The 20,845-nt window shown below is 42.2% G+C and overlaps 1 protein-coding gene across 32 annotated transcripts in view; it reads left to right on the plus strand.

Moving 5' to 3' along the window:
* Positions 1–4,445: 4,445 nt before the first annotated feature.
* The window catches only part of LYPD6B (LY6/PLAUR domain containing 6B), a 170,573-nt gene continuing 154,173 nt past the window's right edge, over positions 4,446–20,845 (plus strand). For 8 of the 32 annotated variants that reach the window (XM_070581329.1, XM_070581337.1, XM_070581336.1 and 5 more), the window contains exon 1: positions 5,179–5,285. The gene's annotated coding sequence lies outside the window, so the exon portion shown is untranslated. Of the gene's footprint in view, positions 4,662–5,150; positions 5,286–20,845 lie in introns of those variants that run through there. The other 24 variants (XM_070581325.1, XM_070581324.1, XM_070581319.1 and 21 more) reach the window with 11 other exon arrangements.

The following is a 20,845-nucleotide window of genomic DNA, read 5'->3' on the forward strand; positions in this document are numbered from 1 at the left end:
GAGTACAGAGGATACCACGGAGCGATAAATATGGGAAAGCTGATTCGCTGCCCAGCCTCAGAGTCAAGCACAGGCCGGAGGGGGCCACCTGCATCTTTTTATTGTCTTCTTCTCAGGAAAATGGAACTGCTGCAGTGTGCCACCTTGGAAATTTTGCTTGCTGGCTTAGTACGTGAGAGGTATGCCCAACGCACTTTGGGAAAGTTATTTCAGCTTTTTGCTACATCAGGACTCTGTGATTGGTGAACATTAAAAACGCAAAAGAAACACATGCCTCCCTGGCTGCCCTTGGGAAGCATGGAGAGAATTTCACCAGCCGAAAAGAGAAGAGCCTGGATTTTACGTGAGAATTCTTGAGCTGACATTTTCGGGCACCCCTAAAACATAGCTTTGATAACCGATGCTGCTGCAGCTGCTGCCTGTCCTGTTCTTGCTTCCAATTCACTTCTTGCCAAGATCTGCCAGGAAAGAAGTGTTTCCCTCTGTGGGCCTCACACGACTAAATAGTGCCAGACTGGAGTCCCCTGTTCGATGTCTAATTAGCCTGTGGCTTTAGGAAATGGAACAAAAGGTCTACATTTTTGTAGGATGTCACTTGAAAGTCTTAGCTGAATAGCCTCAGCTGTTCAAATAGTAAAGCTAGATGTGATGGGATGTGTGTGGGGGGGGAAGCTGGGTAAGGGAGGGGTGCTGGAGTGAGGTATCAGCAGTTCTGGCAAGAAAGATCTAGGCTTCTTTAAGATTTAAAGCACAGAACTACCATACGATCCAGCTATTCCACATCCAGGTATTTATCTAAAGAATATGAAATGCTAATTTAAAAAGATCTATGTACCCACATGTTCACCGCAGCATCATTCACAATAGCCAAGACATGGAAACAACCTGAGTGCCCATCGACAGATGAATGGATAAGGAGATGTGGTATCACACACAATGGGCTACTACCCAGCCATAAAAAAAATGAAATCTTGCCATTTGCAACAACATGGATAGACCTTGAGGGAATTATGCTAAGTGAATAAGTCAGGCAGAGAAGGACAAATACCATATGATTTCACTTATACGTGGAAGATAAAAACAAACACATAGATACAGAGAACAGACTGGTGGTTACCAGAGGGAAAGGTGGGGTGGGGGGAAGGTGAAAGGGGTAAAGGGGCCCATGTGTACGGTGATGGATGGCAACTAGACTTTCGGTGGGGAACACGATGTAGTGTGTACAGAAGTTGCAATATAATGATGTACACTTGAAATCAATATAATGTTATAAACCAATGTGACCTCAATAAAAAAAAAAGATTTAAAAGGCTAACACAGAGGTGGCTCCCCATTTTATTTTCCTCTTAAAAGAGGCCTGATTTTGTTTTTAGAGAGCTCCTTCTGGGAAGCTGGGTTGTGGAGGAAGTAACCTTTGTCTTCCTTTGTTCAGGTGGGGTAAGGGCTTGACTTAGAGGGAAGGGAGGCTCCTTGGCAAATGAGGGGCGGGAGCTGTTTCAAATTGAGCCAATCCCTGGGCCTGTTTTCACACCTGAGAAATGAGAAAGTTGGATGAGATCAGCTTCCCAGGCTAGCCTCTAGGTGAGTAGCACCTGGAGAGCTTATTCAAAAGCCACTCTGCTCCCCTGAACAATTCTCAGGAGCAGAGACCCGCATCTCGCGGCAGCATCCCAGGCCATCGTCCTCCTCAAGGATGTCTGGGAACGGTGGCCTGCTTGATGTCTAATGAGCCTCTCAACTCCAAAACCCTTGGCTAAGTCTGGCAGGCAGTGATTCCTCACTATTCTTGAGACCCAAACCTCTGCAAATCCAAGGACAGCTGTGGACACTCTCTTTAGGAAAAATGCACATAGACAGAGAACACTGAATCTGGTTTTGGAGTCTGTGGACCTTGATGAAGAGTTCCTGCTTTACAGTCAGCTCTCCAGAGAGAATCTAAGCATTTAGACTCGTACCTGGCACAAAGTAGCAGCTCACAGAAGGTTAGTTATTCTATTTATGTCTCCCGGCTTTCCTACGATATACTATATTATCTTCATTTTATAGATGAGAAAACTGGGGCATAGAGAGATTAACATACCTTGTAGGTGGTGACTGGATTTGAACCCAAACCGTCTGATTCCAAAGCCAGTCCACTTAAACTTTGGGATAACCTAATCAAGTGGTTATCAGACTTGCCTACTTGAATTCATAGCTCTTTCTGACCCTAATATTTCTGGCACTTCCCTACACTCCTCCCATAACTGTTATAATTAATTGAGTAGCTATTATGTGCCTGGAACTACCCTAGATAGTTTATATGCATTGTCTCCTTGAAAAATGTGCTAAGAAAATGATAAACAGTACTAATAATGCACACACTGAGTCCTAAGTAAAGGTAGGAAAAATTAGGAAGGTAAATATATCCCAAAGCTCAGAAATTTTTTGGATTATTTCCTCTTTGGATAATTTCTCTTTCATTTTGCTGTCAGAGAACTAGAGATAGAGAAGAAACTGAAGATTTCCTCATTCAAACATAATTTTCTGGGGCCAGCCCCATGGCGAGTGGTTGGGCTCACACGCTCTGCTTCAGTGGCCTGGAGTTTCTCCAGTTTGGATCCTGTGAGAGGACATGGCACTGCTTGTTGGGCCATGCTGAGGTGGCGTCCCACATAACACAACCAGAAGGGCCTGCAACCAGAATACACAGCTATGTACTGGAGGTCTTTGGGGAGAAGAAAAAAAAAAAGATTGGCAATGGATGTTAGCTCAGATGCCAATCTTAAAGAAAAATTACATATATATATATATATATGTAATTTTTTCAGGGACCAGCAGAAAATAGTGACACACACACAGTTATTTACAAGGATTAATTAATTCATTCTAGATTCTTAAGAAGTCTCTCAATGGTTTTGTCCCTAGTTTCAGGACTTTAATGTCTATCGGATATCAGCTGGCTCTCTTCGTGCTGCCAGTCTGAGCCACAATAATGATGGTAAGAGCACCGGTCATTGAGCAGATGCCTTGTGCTGGGGCTGCGTTCAAGCACTTCACGTACATTATTTCCCTTTGCCTCACAATGGTATCAGAGCATATTTCAGATACCCCTTTCAAAGAGAGAACTTCAAGCAGAGCCCTTTCTGATTTCATGCCTGCACGTTTCCCAAGTGGGAGAAATGCACAACTGAGGAACATGCCCAGGGCTATTCGGTAAGCCCAGGGGAGAGAGAGACAGATAGACAGACACAGACAGAGAGAACTTGAACACCAGGGCGGAACTTGTGTCTTCCTGATGATTCCCAGGCCAGTCTGGGTGGCATCACTAAGCAGGTTGGCCCAGCCAAGATTACACAGAGTGGGAGGATCCTAAATCACAGAAGATCACATGCTCCACTGACTGAAACCAACACACGAGAAGGGCTGGGCTCACTTCTGTGGGTTAGACCCGGAGGGGCTCCCAAGCTCAGCCCCACCTGCTGGTGCAAGTGGCAGTTCCAATGGCAGGCCCCTCCACAGACCCTCCCTGGGGCACCAGCCTCCCCATACGCCATAGAGGGAGTGCACTGGAGTAGGGCCCACCTGGGTGGGGCATCCTCTGCAACTTTTTTCCAGGTTGGCCTTGCCCAGTGTGAAGCAGACAGCCAGGCAACACCACATCGTAAACACTCATCTGTGCAGGAGGCACTGATGATGGGCGGTGGGGGTCCAAGCCTAGAGAGTGTTGAGCCTATTGTTGGGGGGAGGGTGGAGCAGGCCACTCGGCCTTGACCTCACCTTAACAGACAGCCTCCAATTATGGCCTTTGAAGTTTAATATGCAGTCATAGAAGTGTGTTGAAATAGTTATAAGAAGGAATGTTCTCCATATAACTTTAAAGTTGTACAGCATTTCCTGTAGTGCACTTGGAATGGGTTTCTTTAATAAGTCTTAAAATTAACGTGTGAGTAGCAGCATTACGCTTCTTGTGTGTGTGTGTGTGTGTGTGTTAAGGCCATTCATTTGTTCAGTGGAACACTTAAAAAAATATACCACATTCTTTCCATCCTATTTTGATACATCTATTTTTGAAACCGTCAGGGCCTCAGTAAATCCAAGTGGCTCATGTCACACGTGACCTCTGAGAGACCTGGAAAGATCATGGAGTAGAGATCTCAGACCAAACCCAAGTCCCATTTTAGCAGAAGTTCTGACCCCAGTCAAGACTTCCCGGCCAGAGCTCCTACTAGCACCTCCAGGGCCCCAGATTCAGCTCTGCTACCAGCTGTGGGATCTTGGGTCCGTCACCCGTACTCTGGGCTGTGTTTCCACAGCGCAAGGCTGGTTGGACAGTGATATATTTCTTAGTTCCTCTGCCTGTGACATTTTGAGAAGTTAAAGGTTTGCTTGATAGCTTACAAAGGTGCCCTGGGAGTTAGACCTTCCACAGGCCAGCCGACTGGCTGGCACCAGGAGGGCAGGTAAGCAGTACAGAGATGACAGGTGGCCTGGAAGCCAGGCAGCTTGACTCTGAGCTCTCCCTGATGAAGTGGGAGTGATGCTGGAACAACTCTGGCCTGGGAGGATCAGCAGGAGGCTGGACTCGAAAGACTGGCCCACACCTCATTTGTTCATCGGGTATTTACCGAGCCCCCGCTCTGTCCTGGGTTTGTTCAAGGCTCTGGCGATCCAACAGTGGACAGGTGAGGTTTCCGCCGGGCCTGGGGCTTACCGTCTAGAGGTGGGGAGGACTCACTCTGGAGTGATCTTATTTACAACTTAAAGCCATTATTAAAAAAGGGCGAGAATTATTAGAGGGGTGGGGTGAGGTGAGGTGGAATGGTCGGAAAAGGCCTGTCTGAGTTCCTCCAGTCCTGAATAACTTGCTTTTGGCCGGATCACTTCCATCCCAGGGCTCGGTCCTCAGTTTCTACATCCCGCAGAGAAAGGGCTTGGCTGCCCCGGGTCTTCGCGCTCGGCCGAACGCCGCCCCTCGCTCCGAGTTGCATTTCCTGAGCGGACCAGGCTGGGTGCAGACAGGCCGGGCTTGGCTCCCTGCCGCCTCCCCAGCACGACCCGTCCCAGGTGTCACCTCTTGCAGCGGCCGCGCGGGCTCCCTTCAACCCCGCGGAGGACCCTGAGGTGTCGCAGAGGAGCCCGGCCCGGGGCCGCCCGCGGGCGGGAGGGGCGCCCTGTCCCCGGCCCGGCACCCCCGGGCGCCCAGGTGGCTCGGGCCGGGGAGGAGCCGCGCCCGCCCCGCCCCGCGCGGCCGCAGCCAGCGCCGGCCGGCAGGAGCACCGCGAGGCCCGGCGGTGCGGGCGGCGCAGGTGAGCGAGCGGGCGGCCGGGGGCGGCGGGGGGCGCGGGGTCGCGGCGCGGCGGAGGGGCTGGGGGCCGGTGGCCGCCCGGGGGCGAACGACTGCGGCCATGGGGGCAGGAGGCGGGGGCGGGCAGGCGGGGGCCGCGCGGTCTGTGAGTGCCCGGAGCGCCGCGGAGGCACCGGTGCGGCGGCGCTGGTGGGAGAGGGGAGGCTGGGGGCCGGACTGCCGGGGCGAGCACGGAGCTGAGGTGGGGGGTTCAAGGCCGATGGAGGAGCCGAGAGCGGGCCCCCGCCTCGCCCTCTGCAGCGTTTCCCATCGGGCCCGCGCCGGAGCCGCTGCTCCCTCTGCCCGGCTCTTTACTTTTGGTGTTGGTGAGGAATAAACGACCTACCCATGGGTTAGTTACCTGGGGCTGCCGAAACGCTGAGTGTGCGAGGCTGCCTGACTCCAGGGTCCTTAGGTTGTAAGGCTGCAGGGCTGTGTGCCCTGGGGCGTCATGGGGGTGAACGTGGAGGGGTGCTGTCCATCTCCCAGGGTCTGGCGATCAGCATGAGAAAGTGGAGGAAGTCTAGAATGGTGTCTAAATTCTAGTCACTAGCTGTGTGACCTTGAGCAAGTTACTTAACTTCGCTGATCCTCAGTTTCCTCAAAGGTCAAACGGGTATTATAATCATTAGAACAGCCTTAAGTTATAAGAGGTTTGTAAAGTACATAGCACAATGCTGGATGAAAGTTTTCAGCATTTCCCCCCCTCTGTGTTACTGTAACACTTTATGCCTGCGAGAGGTCCCCCTACATTTCTGGACAGAAGGGAGATCCAGGAGGCTCCGATTACCCTCCTTTAGGAGGGAACTGCGGTGGTGGTGGTGTGTTTTCTGCAGTGGGTGGGCATTCTTTAGCACTCTTGACTTGTTCATGGCTAGGGCTCCTCCAGGTTGTCTTAGTTCCTGGCACCATTCTAGAAGCCAAGATTGAGAGGTGCTGGGGCACAGGCCCTATAGACAGAAAGGGTGTTATCAGCCTGCTCTCATCAGTACTGACTGTGTTTGTCAGAATTCTTTTCTTTGGGTTGGATTTTGGTCGCTTGAAAATTGCCTTATGCAATGTAGAAATTGATTGGGTCACATAAATGAAAAGGCTGAGGGTTTAGCTTCAGGCATAGCTGGATCTGGGGGCTTGTATAATGTTGCAGGGCTCTGTCTGTCTTTCATACATCTTTGCTCCTTTTTCCTCTGTGTTGACTGCTTCTTAGTATGGAGTGATAAATAGCACCGGCACCTTCAGGCTTATCGGCTCTTTCAGAGAGAGGGGATGGGGTGGGGAGAGTCTTTCTCTTTTTTCATCTCCTCCATCCTTATAGCAAATCTTATCAATATACTAGACCAAAGTGGGGCCAAGCCATCTCAGTGGATAGGGAGTGAGTTTCTGTGATAGGAGTGGGTACTTTACCCAGGTGCCACCATGCCTGGGGGGATCAGTTCAACCACTGTGATACACAGTCCTACCCCAGCTGCTGGGGATTGGGGAGGGGCAGTTCTGAATGAGAAGTCTGCATTCTGGGTAGATAAAAATAGGACATGTCCCTTGCACTATCTCTGCCTTTACTCACAGCCTCCTAAAGTAAGTCTATAGCAGAGTGTACACAGCCTGGGTGCCATGCTCTGTCAGTCATCAAGTCTTTATCCAATGCATGGAAGGCATCCTGCATGTTCATTCTTTCATTCACTCAGACTTAATAAATGCCCAGCGTATGGCAGGACCTCTGCCAGGTGAAAATGCTTGCTTTTGCGAAACTTACAGTCTGTTTGGAAGATGTGCAGATAACAGTGCCTGGGACTGCTTAACTGTCTAGGGATGTCGTGACGACTTCCCAAGGAAGCCATAGTTGACCTCTAAATTGGAGGTGAGGAGGGCTGCTCTGGGAGAAAACTAGAGTTGAAGGGACTTCCCAGGCCATGTGGTAGGATATGAGTTAGGGCACTTTCTGTTGTAAGTAACTTTATTTAGCTTACATTACAATTTTGCTTAAGAAGTCTGGAGGTAGGTGGTTCAAAGTGGTCACAGCTCTAGGTTGACTTCTGGAAGATTCTTTTGATTTTTCCCTGCCCTGCCACAGGGTGTCTCGAGCTCCATCAGACCTTCGTGTGATAATGTTTGAAGCAGAAAGGGAGGGACAGGGCTTGCTTCTCAGTGTTTCTCTAGATAACAAAGGACAAAATTCCCCAGAAATTCCCTGTGCATTTGGCCAGGTGCCATTGGCCAAAATGGTCACATGCCCACCCTAAACCAGACACTGGCGAAGGAGAAGAGGGTGGCTCTGATTGTTTTGGCCAAGCAATCTTCTGGAGCTGGGGGAGGGGCTCACCTGCCCTGAACACATGGAGCCCCATATCTGAATAAAATCAGAGTTCGGTTAGCAAGGAAGAAAGTGAGACGGCCTGTCTGGCTGTTAGGTAGGCAGTCAACCGTGTCTCCCAGAGGTGGTGACAGATAATGGAATGCATGGCCTATATGGGCAGTCAGGAGGAGCTGAGTACAATAGAAGTACAGGGTGTGGCTGAGAGGAGGAAAGGAGCTGAGGTTGGAGCTGTGGTAGAGACAGGAGTACCTGTGTTAGATACCACTCTGGGTATCACTAAGAAGGGTCCATCTTGGTTTCATTCCTCAGAGAACTTACACTCAAAACCTGGAAAAGTTTTTCAGAGTTTTTCCTCTTTCCATTAGTAACAGCAACAGTGGCTCGCTCTATGGTGTTGATTCTGTAGGTGGGGATTAGAGCGGAGGGGTTTGGGAGGGGCCATGTGTAGTTTGCAAAAGCCTCACAGATGGTTCTGCTGTGCCTCCCAGGCCCCACCTGTCCCCAGCACCTCCCTTCATCTTCTCCCATGCCCCATCTTGAGAACACTTGCTTGTTCTGTCTTCACTTCAGTATTATGACGTCTTCAAACTAACAGGCTGGGACTTGGGGAAGATGCAGTTAGTGGTAGATCCTGGACTAGAAAACAGTTCAGCTGACAAGAAGTGCAGTGGGTGAATCCTCTGTGGCTGTTCTTAGTAGGAAACCAGCCTCTGCTGTCTGCTGCTTTTAGATCCTTTAGCCTGTTTTCATCCAAAGCATGAGGTGAGTTCTGCTTTCTCTTTCCATTTGATGTCATGGACACTGGTGGACATTTGGAGCTAGATGGGGCAACTAGGGATGCTACTCTTCATCAGTCTCCATCCTCAATATCTAGTTAGCACAGAAATTGGCAAAAAGCCCTGGTCACTAATCCTGGAAGAAAGGAGAGAGTGGAAGGCTGCATGTTTTGTTTTCATCAGCAGTACTGCCACAGGCTGGCCGGGATCGCTGGAAGAGTGTGAGGGAATGAATCTCTAGAAGCCTTGGGCAGGCAGTCAGTCACAAAATTTATTGATCATCTACTCTGTGCCAGACACTTTTCTGGGACACAAGAAAGACAGTCTCTGTTCTCATGGAGCTTACAATCTACTGGAAGGAGACGTGTTTATGTTTTAGCTCATATGTCAGGTGATGAGAAATACTATAATGAAAAATAAAATAGGTTAAGAGAAAAATGCAGTAGTTGGAAACAAGCTGGGCCTAGTGCTGGAAATCTTCAAGGTTTATCCTCTCTCTAGTTTCTAGTCGAGAAATATGGCCTGAACGTATATGATATTGGGCAAAAAAAGACAGCCGTTCACTTGAAGAATAGGGTTACATATTGAATAACTTGATCTTAAAGGATTTCTTTCATGCAGAGACTCTTTGTTTGTTATACCTCTCATTGTTCTCAAACATGATTTACAATAACTTACAAAACATGGTAACAGGTGATGAGAAATAGGGAAGAAATATGAGCAAAGGGAAAATAAAGGTCATTTCTTTCATCATTATGTTCCAGAATTGTTTAGTTTTGGTAGCAGGGGAAGAAGGAAGTATGATGATTAAAAACGTGGTGAGTCATGCTCAGGGCTCATTATTTAAAAGGAGAGAAAATAAATTTTGATGCCTCAGGAAGTTATAACTTTTTTAGAGTTTAGAGAGCCAATTTTATTTGATAGGAAAGATAGTCTCATTACTAAACATGTATATGAAATTTATCTCCTGAGTTCAAAGGAAACTCAATTTTTTTTCTTTTTAGATCAATACAAAGTGCATCAAACGTTAACAGAGATCAAAAGTCTAATTCCAGGGTCAAATAATATGGTACAAATGAAAATTGGAGAAAAGTTATGTTTGGACCTGTAACTGACTGGGAAAAATATACCAATTCAAATGAAAATTTATAGCATGGAAGTTTTATGCAGAGGTAATCTTGATTATCTGATTTTATTGGGTTGTTTGTTTTCTTATTGTAGAGTTTTGAGAGTTCTTTACATAATCTGGATATATGTCCTTTGTCAGAAATGTGATTTGCAAATAATTTCTCCCAGTCTGTGCTCTATTTTTTTTTTATTCTCATAACAGTGTTTTTCTCAGGGCAAAAAAATTTTTTAACTTTGATAAAGAAATTTATCAATCTTTTTGTGGATCAAAGTTTTGTTGTTTTATCTAATAATTCTTTGTCTAACCAAAAATCTTGAAAATTTTCTGTTTTCTTCTAAAAGTTTCGTAGTTTTATGTTTTTATACTTAGACCTATGATCCATTTTGGGTTAATTTTTGTATAAATGTACAAGTCAAAGAAATGTTTTTTGGGAAAGATTCGCCTTAAGCTAACATCAGTTGCCAATCTTCCTCTTTTTTTTTTCCCCTCCTCAAAGCTCCAGTGCATAGTTGTATATTCTAGTTCTAGGTCCTTCTAGTTCTTCTATGTGAGCCACCACCACAGCATGGCTACTGACAGGTGTTATTCTGCACCTGGGAACTAAACCACTAGACCGTCAGGGCTGGCTTGGAAATTTTTGTTTTTGCATATGGAAGTCCAGTTGTTCCAGCACCATTTGTTGAAAAGACTATCCTTTCCCTGTTGAATTGTCTTTACTCTTGTTGAAAATCAATTGGCCATAAACATAAGGGTCTATTTCTGGACTCTCAGTTTTATTGCATTGATCTAAATGTCTGCTTTGTGCTAATACTACACTGTCTTGATTATTCTGAATATATGATAAGTATTGAAAGCAGGTAGGATAAGTCCTCCAACTTTATTCTTTTTCAGAATTGTTATGACTCTTCTGGTTGCTTTTCCTTTCCGTATCAATTGTAGATTCAGCTTGTCAATACCTACAAAAAATCCTGCTGGGATTTTGAATGAGATTGCATTGCATCTATAGATTAATTTATGAAGAACTGACATATTTACAATATTGAGTCTTCCAATTCATGAACACGATGTATCTTCTCTTTTCATTTATTTAAGTCTTTTTTGATTTTTCTGTCATCAATCATGCACATGTTTTGTTAGCTTTAGACTTAAGTATTTCGTTTTTGGGGTTGCTGTTGTTGCTAGTATATAGAAATACAATTGATTTTTGTATAAAGACATATTATTCTGTTGCCTTGCTAAAGCCACTTATTTATTTTTTCTGGGAGCTTTATTCTTTGTTCTTTGGAATTTTTTACATAGACAATCATGTCATCTGTGAATAAAGGCAATTTTATTTCTTCCTTTCCAGTCTAGATGCTTTTTATTTCTTTTTCTTTTTTGCCTTATTGCACTGTGTAGGAATTTCAGCACAATTTTATTTTTTATTTATTATTAATTAATTAATTAATTTTTGAGGAACATTGGCCCTGAGCTAACATCTGCCACCAATCCTCTTTTTTTTGCCAAGGAAGACTGGCACTGAGCTAACATCTGTGCCCATATTCCTCTGTTTTATATGTGGGACGCTGCCACAGCCTGGCTTGACAAGTGGTGTGTAGGTTCACACGCAGGATCAGAACTGGCGAACCCTGGGCTGCTGAAGCAGAATGTGCAAACTTAACCACTGCACCAATGGCCTGGCTCGTCAGCACAATTTTAAATAGGAGTGGTGGGAGAGAACATCCTTGCCTTATTTCTTATCATAAGGGGGAAACAATCTTTCACTCTTAAGTATGATGTTAGCTGAGGTTTTTTGTAGATGCCCTGTGACATTAAGGAATTTCCCATGTATTCCTAGTTTACTGAGAGTTTTTATTATGGATAGATTTTTGAATTTTGTTGAGTGCCTTTTCTCCATCTATTGACAGGATCCACTGATTTTTTTCTTCATATTTAATATGGTGAATTACACGGATTGATTTTCAGTGTTGAACCTGCCTTATATGTGTGGGATAAACTTCTGCTTGGTTGTGATATACTTTTGGAAGAGACAGTGTAGGATTGGTATTATTTCTTCAATATTTGATAGAATTCATCAGTGAAACCATTTGGTCCTCGAGTTTTCTTTGATGGAAGGTTTTTAACTACAAAATTAATTCCTTTAATAGATAGAGGATAATTCAGGTTACCTGTTTCTTCTTGATAAGTTTGGGTAGTTTATATCTTTCAAAGAATTGGTCTACTTTACCTAAGTTGTCAAATTTATGGATATAAAATTGTTTGTGGTACTCTCATATTATCTGTTTCATATCTGTGGAGTCTGTAGTATGTTCTCTCTTTCCTGATACTGGTCATTTGCATTTGCAATCCTTTTCTTACTTAGTCTGTCTAGAAGTTCATCAATTTTATTGATTTTTTTTTCAAAGATCTAGATTTTGGTTTCATTAATTTTGTCTGTTATTTTTCTATTTTCAATTTTATTTATTTCTGTTTTTATCTTTATTATTTCCCTCCTCCTTGCTTTGGGTTTAATTTTCTCTCCCATTTTCTTAAGGGGTAAGCTTACATTGCCAATCTGAGATTTTTCTTCTGTTTTAGTATAAGCACTTAATGCTATAAATTTCTGTCCAACCACTGATTTAGCTGCATTCCACAATTTTGATATGTGTATTTTCATTTTCATTTATTTAAAATTAAAATATTGAAAAATTTCCCTTGAGACTTCCTCTTGACCCATGTGTTATTTCAAAGTATGCCATTTCATTTTCAAGTATTTGGGAATTTCCCAGAAATCTTTTTGTTGTTGATTTCTAGTTTAATTCTATTATTATCCCACACTATAATTTGCATGATTTCTATTCTTTTAAACTTGTTCACATTTGTTTTATGGCCAAGAACATGGTCTATCTTGGTAAATGTTCAAGGTGCAGTTGAAAAGGATGTGTGTTCTGCCATCATTGGGTAGAATGTTTCGGAAATATTAGGTCAAGTTGTTTGATAGCGTTGCTCAGATCTTCTGTGTCTTTACTTGTTTTCTATTTATTTTATCAATAACAGAAATGTTAGAGTCTCCAGCTACAATTATAGATTTTTCTATTGTTTTAGCACTTTTTGCTTCATGTATTTTGACCATCTGTTCTTAAGTGCAAGCACATGTAGGATTGTTATGTCCTCTTGGAGAACTGATCAATTTCTTGTTGTAGAATATTCCTCTTTATCCCTGTTAGCATTCCTTGTTTTGGAATCTACTTTGTTTGTTAATAGTACAGCTACTCCAGCTTTCTTTCAGTTAGTGTTTCCGTTCTATATATTTTTTGTTCTTTTACTTTTAACCTATCTATGTCTTTATATTTAAGGTGGGCTTTTTGGTAGACCTCATATAGTTGGGTCTTACTCTTTTAACCAATCTGACAATATCTGTTTTTTAATTAGTGTTGTTAGATCATTCACATTTACTATGATATTGATCTGGCCTAATTAAAATCTGCCATCCTGCTAGCTCTTTTCTGTTTGTTCCATTAGTTCCTTTTTTCTTTTTGTTTTTTTCTTATTACTTGCATTTTTTATGAGTCCCTTTTATCTTCAAAATGGACTCCTTATTTATGTTTCTTTAACATTTTTTAGTGAGAGATAGATATATGTAAATATATAATTTATATATAATATATAATGTATATCTATAAATATATAATTTTTAAATATAAATATGTAATTTATATATTAACATAAAAATTAATGTATTAATCAGAATCTACTTTCAGGAAAAACATATGGGTCAAGAGGATGTCTCAAGGGAATGTTTCACGTGTGGCCTAAGGCCCTTCAGCAGTATGTCCCCAGTCCTTTTCTTCTATCCTTTGTGCTATTTTTATTATCATTTTTCTTTTATATATGCTGTAAACAAAACATTGCTGCTATTTTTACTTTAGACCATGGGTCAGCAAACTTTTTCTGTAAAGGGTTAGAAAGTAAATATTATAGGCTTTGAGACCACATATCGTCTATGTTGCATATGCTGCTTCTTTTTTTAAACAACACTTTAAAAATATAGAAACCATTCTTAGCTCATGGGTCATACTAAAACAGACTATGGGCTGGATTTGGCTTGCAGGCCATAGTTTGCTGACTCTTCCTTTAAGCATTCAGTTATCTTTTTTTTTGAGGCAGATTAGCCCTGAGCTAACTACTGCCAGTCCTCCTCTTTTTGCTGAGGAAGACTGGCCCTGAGCTAACATCCATGCCCATCTTCCTCTGCTTCTCTACTTTATATGTGGGATGCCTACCACAGCATGGCTTTTGCCAAGCAGTGCCATGTCTGCACCTGGGATCCAAACCGGCGAACCCTGGGTTGCCAAGAAGCAGAACGTGTGAACTTAACTGCTGTGCCACTGGGCTGGCCCCTCAGTTATCTTTTAAAGCAATTAAAAATAAGCAAAAGATGAATTTTATTTGACTTTCATTTATTCCATTTCCAGCACTCTTCATTTGTTTGTGCAGATCCAGGTTTCTGTCTGGCATTGTATTCCTGCTGCCTGAAAAACTTCATTTAGCATTTCTTGTAGTTTAGGTCTCCTGGCACTGAATTCTCTCAGTTTTTGTTTGCTATGGCTGACTTTATTTCTCCTTCATTGTTGAAAGATATTTTCACTGGGTATAGAATTCTGGTTAACATTTTTTTTTTCTGTCAGCACTTCAAAGATGTTGTTTCATTGTCTTCTTACTTGCATGCCTTCTGACAAGATGCCTTCTATAATTCTAATCTTTGTTCCTTTGTATTTAATGTTTTATTTTCCTCCCACTGCATTCAAGATTTTCTTTTTGTCTTTGGTTTTTAGCTGTTTGAATTTGACCTGCCTAGGGGTGTGTGCGTGCGTGCGTGCGTGCGTGTGTGTGTGTACACACGCATGCATGTGCTTGGTGTTTATCCTGCTTGGTGTTCTTGAGCTTCTTGGGTCTGTGGTTTGGTATCTGTCATTAATTTTAGAAAATTCTCAGCGATTATTTCTTCAAATATTTCTTCTGCCCCATTCTCTTTCTTTTCTCCTTCTGAAATTTTGATTATACTTAGGTTACAAGTTTTGGTGTTGTTCCACAGCAGTTGGGCACTTTTTTTGTTTCATTCTTCTTTGTTGTTTTAGTTTGGGTAATTTCTATTGACCTATTTTTCAAGTTCACTGATTCTTTCCTTGGCTGTGTCAAATTGGAAGAATGCCTTTTGAAAGCATTCTTTCTATTACTGTGTTTAGTCTTTCAAGCATTTCCATTTGATTCTCTCTTATAGTTTCTATCTCTCTGTTACAGTTATTCATTTGATCTTTCATGTTGCTCACCCTTTCTATTAGGGTCTTTTATAATTAATTATGATTGTTTTAGATTTTGTGTCTGATAGCTTCAACATCTGTGTCATATCTGAGTCTGGTTCTGTTAATTGCTGTGTCTCTTCACAGTGTTGTTTTTTTCTTGCTTTTTGTATGCCCTGTAATGTTTTCTTGAGAACTAGATATCTTGTGCGGGACATTAGGGACCGACATAAGTAGTTTTTACGCCTGGAAATGGGCATGTCTTTCTATTTCTACTAGGCCTTTAGTGTGTTTGGTTGGTCAGCCTAATCACGAGTTGAACTGGATTTGAGGTTTGTTGTTGGTATGGTTATCCTAGTGCACCACAGAATGCAAGTTCCTCTTGTGATATTTTGAGTTTAGAGTTGGGACTGATTTGCTGAAGAGCCTTTCTCAATGTCTGTTTCATTGTCAGCCTTAGGTCTTCTTGCACTGTGCCTCAGAATGGCTTATCTCCGTGTCCTGTCAACTCTCCCAGAAGTATTCCATTGTTGTTTACTTGATGCTTGTTAGCCAATGTCTGAGTGCCTCTGCCTCAGGTAACTCAGGTAAACACGTGCTCCTGTCTTGTCTCTTCCTGCAGATGCCTTGTTCTTAGATTTTGGGCTGCTTTGCACCTCTGTGACCTCAGTTGTCTAATGGACTGAAGAATGTTATGAACTTGCAGTTTATCTGGCTTTTTATTTGTTGTAAGCAAGGGAGGATCCTCTTTTCAGCTCTTTATACTCTGAGCAGAAATCAAAGCCTTGATTTGATGTTTTCTAGCTCGCTCTTTGTGTGATCTTCATGTAAAATCCTGATACTGTTTTCCTTCTGTCTATGCCTTATAAAATGTCATTTATGTGTTTTATACATATAAATCAGTGATTCTCAACTCTTACCGTGAAACATTAAACCCGATGCAAATCTTGGGCCCCAGTGTTTCAACTGATGTACATTGGGATCCAGGCATGGGTAGCTTTTAAAAGCTCCCCAGGTGATTCTGATGTACGTCTAGGTTGAGAACCCCTGGTCTAAGTATCACTGACAACTTTTCCTTTCACAGAGGTGCCATTCCAATATAAATGGTCATATGAAATTTTAGGCAGTATACATTAACCCTTGCGACTTGTGGAATGGTTTCCCTGCTAATTGTGTCTTCAGTGGTAGTTAATTGCCTGTGATCTAGACTGATAGTCTCATATAATGGGGAAGAGACTTAGTGTTCTTATTTAACTTTCCATTACTTACAGGAATGCCCTCATGACAATGTAGGGCTTTGGTGCTGCTTATAGTCTTTCAGGGGCTGGAAACTCTGCTGTTCAAAATAATACACCCCTTTGTGAGATAATTGTACATGTTAGAAGTGTTTTCTTTCTATTGAATTGAAATGTGCCCTCCTATGATCTAGCAAATAATTTGTCTAATTCATAGCCTTGCACACTGTTTTGAAAGAAATCTGTTTGCATGACCCAGTGCAGGTGTGTGTTCTCATGTGTGTACGTGTACACGTGCACACACACACAGACACACACACAAACTCTCATACCCATGACAAGCATTTTATGAAACAGCACTTACTATAAGTCTTGCACCTCTAAATTGATTTCATGACCCACCAATGGGTTGGTTTTTGCAGTATGAAAAATGCTTATCCAGCCCATCTTCCACTAGACAAGCTTTCAAAGGTTTCAAGACAGCTCTCCTGGCACCTCAAAGTTTTCTTGCGTCTGGTGTAACGCTGGTTCCTTAGCTGTGTTTCAGCTTCCTCACTGCCCTGGCCTGCGTCATGCACTAGGTGGGCTTCAGCGTGTGGTGCCCTCTGCGTGTGAATGGCCTAGTCCAGAGGCCAGGTCTCTACAGGTGGGCGATCACTAAAGGGTAGAGGAAGCGTTCCTTGTCTTTTTCTAGACACCATTTCTAGTCATGTGGCCCAAATTCAGTGAGCTATAAGTTGAAACGTTGAACATTGAGAAACATTGTTGATGGCTTTTGTCATTTTTTTGTGTCCTCCCATTTTTTTTCATATTAATAACACATTATCCTAATTAGCTATATATGCAAATTTATTTTCCAAGAGACTGTAAACTCCTTAGATGTCAAAAAGAATATTTCATTCTTTTTCTCCAGGGGGATCAGCACAACAAAATTAATTTGTTAAATTAATCTTAGAAAACTATGTTCCCAGTCAAAACACTTTGGCCTTTTAGCCCCATTGCTTTGCTAACAATTGTGCTACTAACCTTACCTATTACTTACCAACCCAGGACCTGATAGCCCTGTATTTACTTTGGGCAATAGACAAACTGGGTAATCTAGATGAACTTGTCACCTTAGTCCTCATGCATGAGTACTCATGCAGGTGCTGGATGAGATGACCAATATTTCACAACTTAAGTCCTGTTTAGGGACACATGACATGCAAGATGAGTGTCAATGAAGTGTAGTGGGTTAGTGCTCTTAGAGGTCGCAGATGAGAGAAAGGTCACACAGGTGGTTTGGAAAGACTTGATTTGGTCCTTGAAGGTAAGCATCAGACATATGGAGTAGCAGGAAGGTATTTGGGAGTGGGAAGATTTGGAAGGAGAAAAAATTTATTTTGGTAGTCTCCCAAGTTCTGATATCTCTGCTTTCTCTGGGAGTGACTTGGATCTGTAGAATCTGAGAGAAACCATAGGTAAGATACAGCGGAGGGCCCGGCCCAGTGGTGCAGTGGTTAAGTTCGCACATTCTGCTTCTCGGTGGCCCGGGGTTCGCCGGTTTGGATCCCGGGTGCGGACATGGCACTGCTTGGCAAGCCATGCTGTGATAGGTGTCTCATATATAAAGTAGAGGAAGATGTTAGCTCAGGGCCAGTCTTCCTCAGCAAAAAGAGGAGGACTGGCAGTAGTTAGCTCAGGGCTAATCTTCCTCCAAAGGAAAAAAAAAAGAAAGAAAAAAAGGTACAGCGGAAAATCTAATTTAACTGGTTTCTGTAGCAAGGATAGACATCCACAGAAGGTAATAGGCTCAACTCCCGTCACCCCCACCCCCAATGTCTGAGCCTACAGAGACTCTGACTCTGACGTGTGTCGTTTGTGTGTGTTGTGGAAGCCACTTCTTATTGTAGCTGGCTTCAGCTCACCAGGAGCCGTTTCAAAGCTAGGAGCTCTAGCTTTGCTTGTTTGCAACTTCTGTCCAGTTTTAGAGCAGCCATCCATAGCCTTGACGTAATTTTTTCTACTTTCGTTTCTCTGAGGGCTCTTAAACAGATGTATTGTTAAGAAACACACCTTCTTAAAGTGTGCTGCAGCCACCACTCTTCATGGCCCACTTCATCCGTGAGACAATCCTTCGAGTATTCTTGTTCATAGTGAAAGTGACCCATCAAAATATTGCATAAAAGCCAGATATATCATTGGTATCTTATGGAAAACATCTCATTCATTTTGGGACTATTTTGCTGTGGTAGAAAATAGGGGTGGAAGTACATTATGAAAATAATAGGCACTGTGTGTGTGTTATTTGTTCCTCAGCAAGGTATGGGGGCCACAGTTCTTAAGCAACTAGAAGAATATTTAGAACAAAGATGAGGGCTCTGAATAATAGATATTCATAGATATTGTGGCACATAGCAACACACTGTTGCTGAGAAGTGTACATCATCCATTTCTTTTAGAATCTAATGCCAGGATGGTTGTTTATCTCCTGGGAAGAACTGATAAATCAAACAATGGAGACCTGTATAATTCTTTATATTTCTCTTTTTGCCTTGGCAGCCAGGAAGCCCAGAGCTAAATATATAAATACTCAACTGTAGTGATAATTTTATTTCAAGTTCTGTGTACAAAGATTTCCTGTCTTAAATCATGATTTCATCTTTTTACAATAGTAACTTTTATTTTCTTCTTATTACCATGGGGATACATGTTCATTATAGAAAATACTGAAAATAATAGATTACCTCCCAATCAGATATTTTCCTATCACACAGAAATAGTCACTGTTTACATTTTAATCATTCTCATTTCTTCTAAGCATATATGTGTATATATATTCTTATATCATATATTATATATATTATAATATTATGTATTATACAGTGAAATGATACCTTTCACACTGTATTAAAATTCCTTTTTTAGCTGAACTTTTATAAACATTTTCCATGTCATTAAATATTCCCCGCATAGCATTATTTTTAGTGGCTGGTATAATATTTCATCATGAGGATATATCTTGTTGTACTTTTAGCTTGAACTCAGCTTTCTGCTGTTATAAACAAATTTGTCATGTACATTCTTGTAGCTAAATCTCAGAGCACATCCACGATTATTTCCTTAGAACAGAGTTTCTAGAAGTGACATAACTGAGTAGAGGGCTATATGATTTTTGGGGCTTTAGATATATATTTCCATGTCATCCTCCAGAAAGATGAACTAATCTATTTTATCACCTAAAGTTTGAGAGTGCGTCTTCCCAAGCCTCCTGCAGTATTGAGATGATTACTTTTTAGAATCTATATGAAGAGGCAGGACTTCCGGCTGTGGCCAGGTGAGGAGGCTGCACATCTCCTCCAGAAGGCGACTGTAAATCTGGACGAAGTGAACAGAAGCAGCCATTTTATCGCTCTGGTAACCCATCAAAGGTGTACCACAATCTGAGAAGTGTTATTCTGGAAAACCTCAACTTCAGGTGAGAACAGTGGAATCTGTGGCATTCTTGCCTGGGGCTGCTGCCTTCTCCCCGCCACCCCGGCTCAGTGGCTGCAGAGGTGTTGTCTCAGCAAAGAGAGATGGGGGCCAGCCCCTCTGCTGCCGAGATCAAAGGCACTCCCTGGATTTGCAGTGGTGGGCGATGCCTGCCACCAGGGACTGTTTCTCCATAGCTCTGTCTCCCCTGTTTCAGTTTACTTTGAGTCTTTAAAAAAAATAGAAATACTCTTCTATTATCAACACTTATATTTATTATAGAAAAATAAACATAAACAAAGAGAAAAAACCACCTCAAGCCCACTTGGTGTGTTCTTCTATATCAGCTCATTTCAGTAAAACTTTCTGTGGTGATAGAAATGTTTTGTGCTGTCCAGTACAGTGGCCACTGTCCTCTTGTGTTTATTGAGCACTTGAAATGTGGCTAGCGAGGAACCAAGAAACTGAACTTTTAATTTTTATTAATTCTAACTTATTTAAATTTAAATATCCACGTGTGCCTAGTGGCTGTAGTGTTAGCTTATTTCTATTATTTCTATAACATGGAGACATGGATACATGCATATGTAATTTAAAAAAACAAAAATAGGGGGCCAGCCTGGTGGTGCAGAGGTTAAGTGCGCACGTTCCGCTTCTTGGCGGCCTGGGGTTTGCAGGTTCGGATCCCAGGTTTGGACATGGCACTGCTTGGCAAGCCATGCTGTGGTACGGGTCCCACATATAAAGTAGAGGAAGATGGGCACAGATGTTAGCTCAGGGCCAGTCTTCCTTAGCAAAAAGAGGAGGATTGGCAGCAGATGTTAGCTCAGGGCTAATCTTCCTCAAAAAAACAAAAAACAAACAAAAGAAATAGGATCATACTGCATATTGTACTTCGTATCCTTCTTTTTCTGGTTAACAATATATCATAAACATAATTTTAATTGCTGACTTGTTTTCCATTGAATGAATGTATCATAATTTGTTTAACGAATCTCTTTCATGGCTTCAGGATATTTCCAATATTTTGATACTATAGATAACATTGCAGATAATCTTTATAGCTAAAGTTGTGACATTCATAATTATTTACAGAGGATAAATTCTTAGAATTTGAATTATTGGGTGAAATTTGATACCCATTTGCAAAGTTCTCTTCCAAGACAGTCTACCAGTGAACATTCTCAGCAGTGGTATATGAAACTCTCTCACCATTATTATTGTTATTTTAAAATTGAGATAAATATGCATGCCATAAAATTCACCCTTTTAAAGTACAGACGGTCCCTGACTTACAATGGTTTGACTTATGATTTTTTGATTTTTTGATGGTGTG

The sequence above is a fragment of the Equus przewalskii genome, chromosome 17 (genome assembly GCF_037783145.1).
Source record: "Equus przewalskii isolate Varuska chromosome 17, EquPr2, whole genome shotgun sequence".
Classification (NCBI taxonomy): Eukaryota; Metazoa; Chordata; class Mammalia; order Perissodactyla; family Equidae; genus Equus; species Equus przewalskii.